The sequence below is a fragment of the Melozone crissalis genome, unplaced genomic scaffold (genome assembly GCF_028551555.1).
Source record: "Melozone crissalis strain CALT ecotype California unplaced genomic scaffold, PUWL_Pcris_2 ptg000005l_1, whole genome shotgun sequence".
In the NCBI taxonomy this organism is placed as follows: domain Eukaryota; kingdom Metazoa; phylum Chordata; class Aves; order Passeriformes; family Passerellidae; genus Melozone; species Melozone crissalis.
The window spans coordinates 18,700,980-18,715,908 of NW_026535783.1; positions in this window are offsets into that span (position 1 = coordinate 18,700,980).

Below are 14,929 nucleotides of genomic sequence, written 5' to 3' on the forward strand. Positions count from 1 at the left end.
TGTTGTATCACAGCTCGGTGCCACGCTGCTATCAGACAGATGCTTTCAAAAAGACTGCATATGACTCTGGAGCTGGAGTTACCTGGTTGTCTGTGGCTCTGAGCTCTGAAATGGGCTGCTCAGTCTGCAGAAGCCAACATATTAACTGAGTGGTCTGGCACACATTTCCTCCCAGTGCTGCTCTATTCTGATGGAAGAGCCTGCAGGCTACTATGGAACACTGTATATGCCTCTCATTCCCCAAATGACAATATATTACAGGTTTCTTACATACAGCTGTGCAATTTAAAAAAAAATTATTTAACCAGTTGAAACAATCTCACTCATCTTAAGGCATTTTAAAATCAATAGGCTGCCAATTATCATTCATAATAATTATGTTAACCATTATATGTAGGGAACGGAGTCACACTCCAGTGGAAAAAAGAAATAATCATGGATCTTCTTCCACTAAGATGACAATTCAAGAGTGACATAAGGGACAACAGGTAGATGCAGTCTAGTCAGAAAGCACTAGCAGCAAGGAAATGATATATTTCAGTACAACAGATCGCAGACTCAACACATCCCAGCACAGGATGCTTTTCACAAGCACTGCAGCAGACCTAACAAAAGATAATGAGGAGTCAATACAGATGTTTGCAGGGAACACCTTCCAGGAATGATGAGTTATTTGCAAAAAAGAATGGAGATTACTCTGAAAGAGTAACACCTGAGGAAAAATAGACTGATATGAAGAAAAAGATTATGTGTAGGATGAAGCTTGTCTCTAAAATGTCTGAAGGGTATTAAAAGCATCTTATCTTCTGTGCAGCACATCAGAGCACAGAATGCTTGCATTTGTCTTCCCCAGAGTAAAGGATCAAGACAAAAGAAGCTGTGAACTTTGTCAAGTTTTATGTCTTGGCAAAGGGAAAGAAAAGGCACTATTTCAGATATGGCCAACAAAATCAGAATGATCTAGCTATGTCAGGACATAGGACCTGGAAAGGGTTTTAAGCCTAAATACCACTCAATATGCAAAGCTGATCAGTTGGTAAGAGAGTAATTTTATTGTCTGTCATCATAAAAAATTATAGGGTTAGGTCTTGAAAATATTTAAAGATTTTTTTATTTAAGGTAGCAGCTGGATAATTTTCAATGGGTAACAGACAGATGAAAGAAAATTGTCACCATGTTGCCATTTATCACTATCAGCATCTTGGGCTGGAATGAAGATCAGTGGAGAAATCTGAAGTCATAGAGGATTTAAGGAAATTCTGTGAAAATCCCACGGTAGCTGAAAAGATAAAAAGTGCTTCCACCTGAAGTCCAAACATATTCCTTCTGTCCTGGACACTAGAACATGTCTCTGTGGGAACTTTTTGGAATAGCTCCTAAATAGTGCAGCAGAGACAGCAGAACATGGGAGATCGGTGGGAGGTCTTTTGCCTGTTTGATTGTGGTTCTCTTTGTAACAGAGCTGCCATGCAAATTAAAGTGTATTTTAACTCTGTGAAACTGGAGGAATTAACAGAGGTAATTCCTATTTTAACTCTGTGTAGCTGCAGTCATGGAGTTCAAATGCTGGCAAGCCACAGATTTGAACCCAGTGACTTGAAGAAAGAGGGAAGTCCAGAATGACTGTCTCCCAATGTTGCAACAATTAGAGGGAGACAAGGACAAAGAAAACAAAACAAATAAATAGCAACAACAATATGCCAAAAAAGACATGTCACAGGCAAACAGACATGGGTAAAATACAGGCTAATTCTGCTGTTCTCATATTGCAAATAATTTTCATGGTTTGATTCTAGGAGAATCATAGATGATGAGCTATTTCTTGTCAGTTTTTAAAAATTTCCCAATTAAGTGACATCTATGAAGACAGAAAAACGAAGATATTTGTTTGGCTTATTTTAGTTATTATATAATATAAATCTTACATATGACAGCTTTATTAGTTTATTTTTCCTGAGCAAAACACCCTATACTAGACGTTGCCAAATTCCCATTATATTCACTCAATAATAATTCCAAGATATGGAGAAATTTGTAACTTTTTTTTTAATTTGAAGAAAAGCAATATTTTTGGTATGTATTGAAGTAACTGAGTTATAAATTTGTATAATCAATAAAAATATATCCAGAGAAAATAAGTTTTGCAAGTCACTTACCCTAGGTATTTAAATTTTTTAAAAAATTTTTAAATAATTTTAAATTTTTTAAAATATAAATTTTAAATAATTTAATTTTTTTGAAAGTTGAATAAATTGTTAAAAATAGCAATTTGCACTGTATAAAGACAAAATTGGTGGCATTTTGAGAACTATTCTAGTTTATGGCACATGAAAACTTACCTTTTATATTACAAACTCCTGTGGTTTAGTGGTAAAACAAAAAAGACAAGCAAACAAAACACACTTTAGAGATACAGCTTTTCTTTCTGTTGCAGCAGTGACGTTTTGGCAGCAGCTGCTATTCTGGGATCCCCTGGTCTTGCTTTCTTAGTAACCTTCAATCTCAATGGGATTCACTTCTTCTGAGTGCTCTTCTTTAATATCTTCCTTTGCTTTTCTAACTTAATTTCTTGAAAGTTCAGCTATATCCCTGTTTGTGAATTGTTTTCTCTTTTATGCTTTTCTGAGAGTACAAATATACAAACGCTCTTTTCAGTGTTTTGGTAACTGCTCAATCAGAGAAGCAACAAACAAGATTCTTCGCCTCTGGAGTTTAATTCCTAGCTAAAAATTGAATATATTTTTGTGTCAGGTAACAGATATAAGCAAGCATACTTCAAATTAGCTAATAGAATGGCATTTTCAAGTTATTTCAGATATCCTATGCATATCATTCAAATGACAAGCCAACATTTTAAACCACAAGACTATATCTGAGCTTATGACTCACAACAGAAAGCTGAAAGAAAATTCTACTGATGATGATCCAGTTTTGAGTCTTTGGCAAACTGTGAGATTCAATGACTTAGAAACTGCTGAATAAACATACAGTTCCATTTATAGTGTTTAGTCAAAGTAACTGTTTGTGTCACTGTAACTCTAATTGTGAATGAAATATTCATTAGGATTGGGTCTTAAAAATTCTGTGATCCTAATCCAAATGAAAGTAGATCTACAGTGTGGTTAACACAAAGTTTTGGAGACAATGCAACTCCTAGTTTGAATGACAAATTGTCAGCCTGACTGGATGAGCATTGAATCATGTCAAACACAGCAGTCTTTATGGTGAAACACCTTAAAATTAAACGTCATTGTAGAAGCAGAAATCCTTTGCAGATTATGACTGGAAATAAAGCTTTCATGCCTAAATTTTGCATGAAATATTTTGCTTGAAACATTTTTGGTTTTGTTTAGGAAACATACCTATACTACTGAGAGTTTGACAAACTAACTGCATGGATGGTAAAGATAATTATGGAAGTTTGAACTCTTAGGAACAGGCACTCTGAAAAAGAGAAGAATAACCTTCCAAAAAATGCAAAGGCTAAAATAATATCAAAAGGTCTCTATTTTTCGCATCTAACACTGATAGCTGAAATGGTGCCTTTCTTACTATACATCCAAAGCCTCAAAAATTAAGGCGTAGATGAACATGATTTTAAAAGCCTACCATCCATTTTCCAACTCCAGACTAGATCTCAAATAAATATTTAATTTGCATTTTAAAAGGCCTCTTGATTGGTTATTAATTAAATATTGGTAGTTCAAAAACACATTGAAATTTAGCTGGAATGCAAGAGATAAGTGAACTTGCTAAATTATTTATACAAAACTACCACTGAAATTCACATATACTTACATTGTTATTCCATTAATGAACTCTCATTGTTGTTCAAAAGGATATTTAGCTTTTTAATTGGTAGCAATAAAGCCAGCAGAAGCTTCTTAGTTCTTAATTAATATAAACTCTTCTGCTCTTGGATCCAAGTTGCAGTTCATCTCCTACATCAAGGCAGACTGCAGAAAAAGAAGAAAACACTTTGCTTTGGCTCTGTTTCTCTTGCAGTTTGTCATTTTTGCTGAGGCCCTGCTGAGGCCCTGCCCACCTTGATGCCTACCCCAGGAACTTAATATGCTTATCTCTCTCATACTTTCAACAAACCGCTTAGTCAAAATTACGCACTCATACTTCCTGTGAGGAGTAAACCATATAAAATTGATGAAGATTTTCTCTGTTATTGTAGCTCCGTTTTGGTTTACTCACTCAAGTTCATGTTAACATGAGTAATGCTCAGAAATTACTCATCCATTACAATAGGATAGAAAAAGGAATCTGAATTAAAGTCCAGTAAATTTACAGACTATTATACTGCTGCTGTGGACATAAAATCAGTGTCTTGGGTTAGATACTGATGCTATAAACACCTACCATGAGCCAAATTTCTCATTTGGGAAATCAGTCTTTGAAATTAATGTCTGGAGAATATTTTACTGTGCCCAGGCAGAAAATGAGGGGATATTCAATCCAAATGTAAAGTTTTGAAGACACGACTTCTTTAGAGGGAAAAAAACCCCAACTCTCTAGTGGAGCACACTTAAACCCTTTATTTTATCTCTTCTTCTTGGATGACTAAAAATATAGCAAATAAAGAGAGAGAGTCTATATATTCCTTTGCTTATTTTCATAATTTTTTTACACTAAGAACACAATGACCTACTACAAGCACACAGGAAAAAATACCTTCTTTAATTAAATGAAAGATGAAATTATGGAAACAAGCTGCACTACTTTCTTCAGAGATGCTGTATTTCTAGTGTGGTTACTTGGCCTAAGATGATGGTTTGTGACAGCTGTATGTTAGATTCTTTCAAATGCAATCCAAATAATTTCCTCCAACTGAGCTGCAATGGCTAGTTCCTCATGCCTCCTGTCCTTTCTCATATACTTACAGCCTTGGGGCTGTGGCCATGCCAGAAAAAGATAAATTATCAGGATTATAGTGGAGACCAAAATGATGTCTGGTATATGCTCTGATGGTTTTAGCTGTTGGACAGTAGACTCCAGTGGATCTTTAACTGCAGGACTACTAAATCGGGAAGTTTCTATAGAGCCAGCAGATGAAATGAGGGAAGGAAAAGTCAGAGTAATTAGTAACTTAAGCTTAAGTTTTCAGAAGCTTATCCTATCAAATATACACATACAACCAGCAGATTATCTCTTATCTCTAGTCTTCATTTGAAGTAGCTGAATGAATAAGATTTATATTTGATTTTTATTTCATGCCTTCCTTTATTAACATGCTGATACATTTGAAATGAAATTTACATGTTCTTTCCAGCTGTGCAGAACATGTAAAGATAGCGCTCACAAATTCAGATTATAAGCTGATGTAAATTTATGAGGCAGCTGATGGACCCCAGACAGACCAAATGTCTGTCTGTATTAGTTTGGAGGGTGCAGGGGCCAGACCATGCTGACAAACCCTTGTCAGCAAGGGTTTGGCCCTTGAGTGCAGAAGGCAGCCCACAGCACAGCGCTCTGCAAACAGCTTCATGTTGTTATGTAGGCTGAGGCCACAAGGGACTCTGGCACAAGGTCTGGCTTAATTCTTGGGCTGGTCTGATTTAATTGCTGGCAAGAGCCACACAGAAACAAACAGTCTTCTGGTCCCAAGTCAGAGAACTTGTCCTTTATTCCAGTTGAAGAAACAGGGCAAAGGCAAACCTTCCTAGGCACAGGCTCAATTGCAAGAGTTCAGAAACCAAATGAGCCTGATCTAGGAACTTCACTTAAAACAAGGTATTAAAGTATTTAAGGCACTATTTATCTTCGAGTTTTTGAGGAAATTCACTATCCTTTCCACAGGATGAAAGCAAAGAATGAGAAGAAATATCTGGAGAGTTAAAATAAAAAATATATAACTTAATTAATTCACAGCTGTGCAAAACATGATTAAGTAATTGAAATGATAGAATCAAGGAGAGAGGAGATTATTTTAGGCAGTCAGAAGTGTGTAATTATGAGTAATGGGCTAAATCTGAGCAAAAGCAAAACTTTAAAGATAAAACCCAGAAACAAATTCTCACTAGTCAGCTCGACCCATGCACAAAATAGCTTTTGCTGGTGTTACCACAAATATAAGTTGGGTAAATCTATGCTGGGGCATTCAGATATCATAATCAAGAGAGTTATGCCAGCTCAAGAAGAAACTTGAAGCAGGGTACCTGATGCTCAGCCTGAGAGAATGTTCAGATTTCACTTCAGTTCTGTTAATATCTGAGGCATGGATTCTTCAGTTTTACCATTTTCTGACATTTTTTACAACAGATAATCTATCAGGTTGGTGCTGGGGGTTTGAGTTTACGCTGATGAGAAACTGGAGCATGGCCAGAGAGAGCAGGACTTGGGAGTTAAGAGGTATCACTTCCTTCTTTCTCCCAATATTCCACAATTCCAGGGGAGCATTCAGTTACTGAAACTAAATAAATCTAGGGATCAGCCAGATACAGCAATGTTCTGGCTTTAACATTTCTTCTTTGCAGTGTAGTGATTTAAAACTATTCAAGGATTGCAGTGTTCCAGAGGCACCATTCCTTTTCTTTGGCTTTAACAGGTTACATATCTGTCTCTTTTATTCTATCCATGTCACTAACTGGATACTCAGTTCCCATGGCTGCTTCACTCATAGTCCAAGCCTCCATGAAAAACTCTTCCTGTTAAGGAAAGCATACCACAGTTTTTTCACACTATTCTCCAAAAGGCTGGAGGGAACTCATACAGTTCATGAATTTCTAACAGGAGTACTAGCTAAACTCCTTCATAAGGTCTGACACAGAAACTGCGCTCTGAAGGGCTCCTACCAAATCTTCACGAATACCTGATTTATCTGGTTACTTATGAGTCAGCAAAGATTTACAGGGGACAGAAAGCATATGAATGTACAGTGGAAAAGATGCTGTGCTATATTTTAAATGGTCACTGCATTCATTAGTCGCTCTGAATTTTGGACATTTCAAGTGGTTTTAGCACAAGATGCCTTTTAGAACACGCATGTACAAAATGGCAGCAAAACAACATGTCCAAGGTCTGCTCTGGTTGTCCCCCTGCCTTCTCTTCCACACATGTTTAATATCTCCCTTAACCTCTGGCCGCCTCAGGCCTTAGCTGAAGTAGGATTTGCCAGAAATTCTTCATTAGATATCCTCACACTCCTCACAGATTTTTTAATCACTCTCTTTCTTCATTTATTAAGGAAAAAGCGGCAAAATCATGTTCTGTGCAAAAGGCTACTTCTCCCCCACACTTCTCCTGTCATCTTCAGAATGCAGTATCTCTTTTGACTGCTAAGAATTTAAAAATATAGTTTATTAAAAAATAACTCATTCTCTGATAACTATCCAATCGCTGTTGTGAGAAAAAATCATGCAGCCACTAAGCAAGCACACAGTAATTCAAAGTTTCAGTTCTGATTATCAGATGAAGTCATTCAAGCTAGCTATTCAAAAGCTTTCACTAGCAATATTGCACCAAGGGGAATGCTTAAACTGGGATTTACTGTCCATCTTCTACTTTTAGGTAATCACATTTCAGTTTAAACCTTGCCATGACCCCAGATTCAAGGGAATGTAATGGTCTGGACACATGATAATCCTGCTGGGTTATGTAAGGAAATGATTAAGGGTTTCACCATGTCCTGTCAGCTCTGAGCACTAATTCCAAAAGCACATTCTGCTTTCTTTGACAGATTTTAGGAGTGTGCATATCCTAAATGGCAGTTGGTTTTCATAATAATCTGAACCATTACGCTCAATACTTTTGTATAACACTGCCAATAGTGGTTGTTTAAATATCATTCTTTTAAGTGTTTTATATTATCAGTTTGTGGATCATTCACAGCTTTAATGTTTGGAATTTCTGCTCCTCCCCCCATTTAGGCAAACATTCAGTGTGACAATAGATTCTAAATTCAGAAGCTCTCCTGTGTAATATCCAATGACTTACACAGGTATGAATTTAGAGGTATAATGTCTAAATATTAACTGATATGATTAACATATATGATTCCAGCAGATCTAATCTTTGAACCCCTGTAATAATCAAATCTTAGTCTCCTGGAAATAGGTCACAAAAGCAAACACACTCTTTTAGTTTACAGCTCCTTGAGAGTTCTTGTTTCTCCAGTTATTCTCATTCTTTTAAATGTGCAGAATTTTTCAAATCCCATCTTTAGCCTTCCGCATTTTCATATAATAAACATCTACATGCAAAAGTGGGAATACCTGCCACTTGGATTTGTTTCATTTCTGAACTCTCGTTTTCATGTTCTTAATTTTCATTTGGTTTTTTGTGGTGTTTTGTTTCGAGGGGCTTTTTTTTTTGTTGATTAGTTGGTTGATCTTCTATGTTTTTATACAAATATACTGAGTTCTGGATTCCACTGAGTTTGCATTTACAGGCTAACACAAAAAAATTGAAGATAGTGTTCAAAATATGACAATACAGCAATTAAGAATGGAGCTTTTGACTTTGCCATGTACAGTCCTAAGAGACAAGTATATACTGAGTATCTAGACTAAGTACCTAAGGACTAGAACCCTTCTTTTTAGGTCTGCCATGCATGATCCCTATACTCTACCTATGAATGCTCACAAGTGAGGTAGCTTTATCCACAAGTATGCTTTTAAAGCACACCCAATTACTTGGTGGTAATCTAAATAAAGTAGGGCTGGAACCAGCATGAAACACAACTTTGAAATGTGGAATCATGCTTAGCACATTGGGATTCCTTCATTTTCTTCTCTGTGCTATAAATGCCAATCCATGCTGTGCTTATTCCACTTATCTGACAGCAGCCCAAAGCCAAACCTTTGAGGGGTTCTGGCAATTTGAACCATGCTGAAATGTGTACTTTTCAGTCTGAAACTGAACTGGGGAACTTGTCACAGACTGTCATGGAAGACCAATTTAAAATATGGATCAGTGTAACACTAAACCACATCACAGAGCATGGGTTTCTGCCTCATCATCAAATATTTAGAAGCATCCATGGAGTCATTGGTTGGAGCTGAGGTTATATCAATAGAATAAGTGAGAGAACAACTTGCTCTTGCTATTAGCTTAAATTTTGAATACTACATCAGAAAGATGTTTTTCTCAGTGTTGAAATAAAATTGCCCTCTTGAGGAAGAATTTTTTTACCATTGAAGAGTGTCTTTGAATGAGTTGGACACATTCACTTATTTTGTCCTGTAACACATGACTCACTTCATATGACTCTCAGTTTTGAAACAAGAACTTAAGAGTTAACAAGGAAATTTGATTTAAAATACCCTTCTCTTCTTGCCTTGATTTTTGTAGCCATCTCCCCCATTTCTCTCCAAAAATCTATCAAAGAGAAAAATTTTGTTGAATTTCCCCCCTTCTCACAGTGTGAAACATTTTCTAGATTTAAGAGATTTGAAATTCCTGAAGACCTCAGAAGAATGTGGGGGTCTGTTTGTTTGGTTGGTTTATTTTGGGGTGGGGTTTTTTGTTGGTGGTGGTGGTGTTGTTACTTCATACTGGAGATTTTTTGTGAAAAATTGCATTATCTATTTTAATGTTGTATCTGATAAGTAAGATAAACAGACAGTAATATCTCTTTAAAGTTCTTAGATTTTGTTTTTTTAAAAAGAGGTTGAAATGTTTTTTACCCTTACAGCATTTTTCTTGTAGAATTATGTGAACATATTTTTGAAAAATGGTGACTTGTCTGATCTATTAAAAGCACAATTAAGCATATTGTTTTATTTATATGTTCCTATTGGCATTAATATTTTCTACCTTATATATAAATATAGCTGTGATGTGACAGCAATTCCTATGAGATGCAGATGTGTCTGTTAGTACCATCTGATTTTGCAACTGGCTCAGTAATAACAGAAGTTTTACATAATGTTGATATTAACGCCAAACTATTTTATTACAGAAAAGTCAGGATTAATTTTTTTCCAAAGTACTTATCAGATTAGTCTGTTTTAGCAATATTCCATTTTCATAATAAAAATAATACAACTCTAGAACCAGATATAGAAGTTCTGTAAGTCAGTCTTTCCTCATATATATCCACTGATAAACACTTTACTCCTATGAATATATATTTTTATTCTGCTAATAGTAAGGATAAACACTACCATGTTCTAGCTGGATCCGCTCTGACAATATTAATGTGTTTTTAAAAAATTTACCTATATCCTAACAATATTTTTAATACAAGAATGAAAAAGGAAAACGCAAAATACTGAGTTATAGGAGTAAAAGAGTATTGATACTAACAGATGCTGATCTGTTAGTAAAACTGAAAAATAAAATCAATAAACTAGATCAACTAAATCAGTGAAATAAAACTAAAGCCAAAGTATAGATACATTTGTGTTTGAGTCCAAAGTAAAGTTATCACTCTATATCACAACAAAAGAAGATGAAATAAAGTTTCAAATTAAGATTACGTGTTGAACTGTGAACAGTCATTAAGAATATAAATAGAACCCATAGCCTTTAGAGAACAGCTTATGCAGTTTTGTAGTTTTCTTTGAAAGAATATGATAAGGGCACCACAGCTTTTTCTTGTTTCTTCCATCTGGGAATAACGGAATGTTGTTATCTCACCTGTTTTTCTTCATCATCGTGGCTTGATTTCTCTGTTTATACAGAGGATATGTCCAAATATCATTGTACACCACTGCAAAGCCAAGGAAACAGCCAGTTAACAAATTAGCAGCAAACTAGACAATCAGTGAGAATTTCAGGTGCACTCCAGTTCTAGAAATGAAAGGCCTCACACATGCACTCCTATTTTAAATTAATTTGTTTCTGCAGAAGTACAAATGGAGAATGAAATTTCTAACCTTAAGAAATAATAAAGACCTTATTTGAGTATTTCTATTTTCTATTAATTATATCTGTTATCATGGAGGTATTTACAGTCTATATATATTTATCATACTGTTACACATTTACCAGTGTGAGATGCTCTCTGGCAACTTCCTGAAAGCAAAGTAATACATAAAATTATCTACAGTGTCAAAGGAGATGCCACAGACAGACCAAAGCCCATCAAAGTGCTGTGCACTGCTCAGCTGTATATGCACACTAGGAATGCAGAACACAAGCTGTTCTTCCCCAATTGCCTTTGATAGCTCTTGAGGTACTTCAGGTGTTCCACTGTAAAGTGGTGAAAAATTTATGGTCAATGCAAAAATTGTGGCTATCTAACAGACACTAAATTTTTTCCCTAGACAGGTCTGAAACACACTGAATATTTTAAGACTTCATTTTTCAAGATATCTATTCTGCAGAGCAAAATGAGACTTATAAAGCATGATCTTCAAGTGGAAATGGCACACTGCTAGGGTATATTTAGTGATAAGTCTTCCCTTGTATTTAAGATGGGTGAAAGTTATAACACCACAAAATTATTTTGGTGTTTGTTTTTTTGTTATTTTTTAAAAACACCCTCATTTGCAGTTTAAAATAAAAATTCTCAAGTGCCACTGTATTCATAGTGTTACCACAGAAAAACATTATCATGTAAACATAAAGTGGCGTATGTTATAGAAAGAGAAAAAAAGCTGTAAAACCTAAAACCACTAACTACTTTGTAAAGACATTTCATGTTCATTTCACAGTCCTTTCACATTTCTCTATATGGTGTGAAATATGGATGATCATTCCAAAATATAGGTGATTATGCCAACACAATCAAGAAATCTTCAGCACAGAGTGATTTCCCCCTAATTAGTTATCTCAGTCTAGCAGAGGAGAAAAGCAAGGGCTGGATTTTCAATAACCACATAAACAGAACTGATCAGTAATTTCTGCTTTAGATTTTTAATGGTCAAATGTTCCAACTATTCAAAATTTCACACAGGAAAACAAAAACTTGCCAACATTTTTAGAGAATCAGTCAAGAGAAATGAAGTGCTATTTTTTCTTTGGTGAGTCAGCTCATACTAAGACTCCCTAATGTCTCGGGATGAAATTTGTTATTTCTGTGTACCCTATCCACTGCAATTGCATTTTGTACAGGCAGATTAAAGACCTGTTATGTGGGACACAAGATTTCCTAGCAAGCTCTAGATGAGTTATTCCAGAAAATAAAAGTTAGTACAGTTTTCACAGTCTTCCATTACATAGGTACTATTTTTGTTCTGTGTACTAATAGGCACCAAAAAAAAAAAGTAATCCGATTTTTTGAAGACTCCCATTAACTATATAGTTCACTGACTATATAGTGTCTGCATATTATGATAATAGGTGGATTATGGGACAATATCAGAAATATAAAGGTATATAAGTGGAATAGTCTCTTCTATTGAATATTCATCTCAATTCAGTATTTGTATCATACTTAGGTGACTGCCAGTATACTAGCCGAGATGTCCATGCCTTCACATATTTAATCTGGGCTCCTTTTAGATTGGGGGGAATTAGAAACATTTTTGGATTTTCCCAGCATAATGATTTTTTTCCGACATGTTTGATTTTATCCCAAGAATTTGAACTGTCAAAAGCAATGTTCATCCATAAGACTAAAAGAAACTGCTGAGGTCTTAATTTGTCTATTAGCCCAAGCTTTTGAGGGTCTCGGGGGTAATACTCAGTTAGGAACCCTCAAGGAAGATTACCAACAAATTTTTGTAAAAAAAGGTGACTAGATTGGAAGAATCTTGATCAAAAAGAACACATAGGCTGATAAAATCACAAAGGCACTATCAATTCTTACTTTTAAATTTAAAATGCTTGTTCTGAAATGATGAGATAAATATTTAATGTTCCTAATCCATAGCTAGAATGGAGGAATAATTTGTCAGAGGAAAGGCTACTTCCTGTGTCATATTTATTTCCAGTTATATAAACTTGACACTTGAATTCCTCAGAAAAAATATCTGTGTGAATCATCAGCTTCCTTCACAGTTTGCTTTGCTGGGCTAAAAAATGTTACCTGGTCATTAACTAGGAAAAAAAAAAGGAAAATTAAATACAATGAAAAGCATCTAAAGCTTGAGATTCTTTCTACTTATGTTTAGCAAAGCTAAAAAAAATTTATGCACAAACCACTCAACTCCCTAAGGTCATAGAAGCAGTCAACAGAATAACTATGAGCACCAAGACATGTCATCTGGCAATCAGGCTCAAAATAATAAAAATTCAAGAGTGTTTCACACAGAAGCCATGAAATTTGAAGTAAAAAAATAATTATGTGTGCCAAAGTTGAGAAATCTGATAAGCTCTTGGAAATATACTTTGCATTTGATTGTCAAAGAGACAGAACTTACATTTAGAGGAGAAAATCTACTGAGCTGAAAGCAGAGGAGATCTGGAATGTATTGCACACAGTTCCTGAACTACGTTTATGTCTTCTCCTTGTGGCCACTGGTTAAATCAGCTACTTCGAATAAATTAATCTCTGGTTAGGTGCAGTTTTGCTGTTTTTATGGGTTTCCATTTAGGTGCTAGGAAATAAACCTGAAATATTGCTCTTTAGGGACTATTTGTTCTGTGCTTTCAATTTGGCCAGATTTTTACTGGAATTAATGAGAAGACATTAATTTTTTGAAAATTGTAATTGTATGTTTGTTTATGCCCTCTTCAGAACAGGAATTGTTCAGTATAATAAGAAATAAATTACAATAATCTTGTCTTTGTCAAATGCAGTGGGGTTTCTGATATTCACTGAAAATCAGAAATTATACCATTAGGTAGACCACAATTTTAAATCTAGCTTCTAGTCCTGGGAAAGGTTTCATCTATTCCTGCAAGAATTAACAAAAAACCAAAACAAAATAAAAACAAAACAAAACAAAACCCCAAACAAACAAAAAAACCCCAAAACAAAACAAAAGTCACCAAATTTATACAAATATGCAAACTTTTCATAGTTTTCTAAAAATTTAATGAAGAAACTAATTTCAAGGTAGAGAACCATTACTTTGTGTATGTGAAGTTAAATTAAAACTGAAAATTATTATCTAAGGACTTGTATGAATGATTTTTCTAGGTCAGCATACAAAGCCATTAACCAGGAAAGAAAATTTATAAATTGCAGGCACAGATCACCGTGCAATGTTTTCCTTAGGTCTTGGTCTATTAAAAACAAAACAAAAAAAACCAAAACCCCAATAAACAAAAACCTTAACAAGCAAACAAATAAAACAGCAAAACAACCTCAAAAATAAATCATCTCAATTTTAACAAGAGTTCAGACTATTCAAGACCTTGGTTACTAGTTCGCTAAGAGAAAAGATGTCACATCCTTCTTACCTTGCACCATATTCTGCCATTCTTGTGGCTCCCCACCTCAGTCACAGGGAGTGCAGGAGCATGGGGAAACCCTGAGGGGTCAGAGCACCATCATCCCTTGTCACCGTATTTGGTGTTGGGGGTTTGGATAAGAAAACATTAAAATTTTGACCCTCAATCTCAGAATCTTTCTTTTAGGAATTCTAAAACTGAAGAATATAATTTTTAACTACTTATAAAAAACAGTTTACTAATTTTGCTTAGAAAGGAATCACAGTACTGCAATTACCCCAATGGGGGTGTTAGTGAAGTGTGTTCTCCTTTGAATTAGTGCTTAAAATCTTCTATCTTGGTATTTGATTTTTATCTGTTGTAGTTCCACAAGAAGTCTGAAAAATCATTTAATGTTTGCTTTAAGAGTCTTCCTGAGAAATAGCTAAGAGGGGGGGAAAAGGAAAAGTTTCTCCTTTTCTTTTTTTTTGTAAATTTGAGCTATTTAGAGCCTTGTCAGCAATCATGAAAAAAACCAGCGACACAAATAGAATGACTAATATTATTTGGAGGTCACATATATGAGAATAGAAAAGTGTTTTTACAGTTATGTGCCTCGGCACTGTATCCAATAAAAAGTATTTTTAATTTTTCCTTTGAAGAATTAGAATCTCAGACCTTGTCACAGAAGCAATATCAGTTGTGTGGTCTTCCAGAC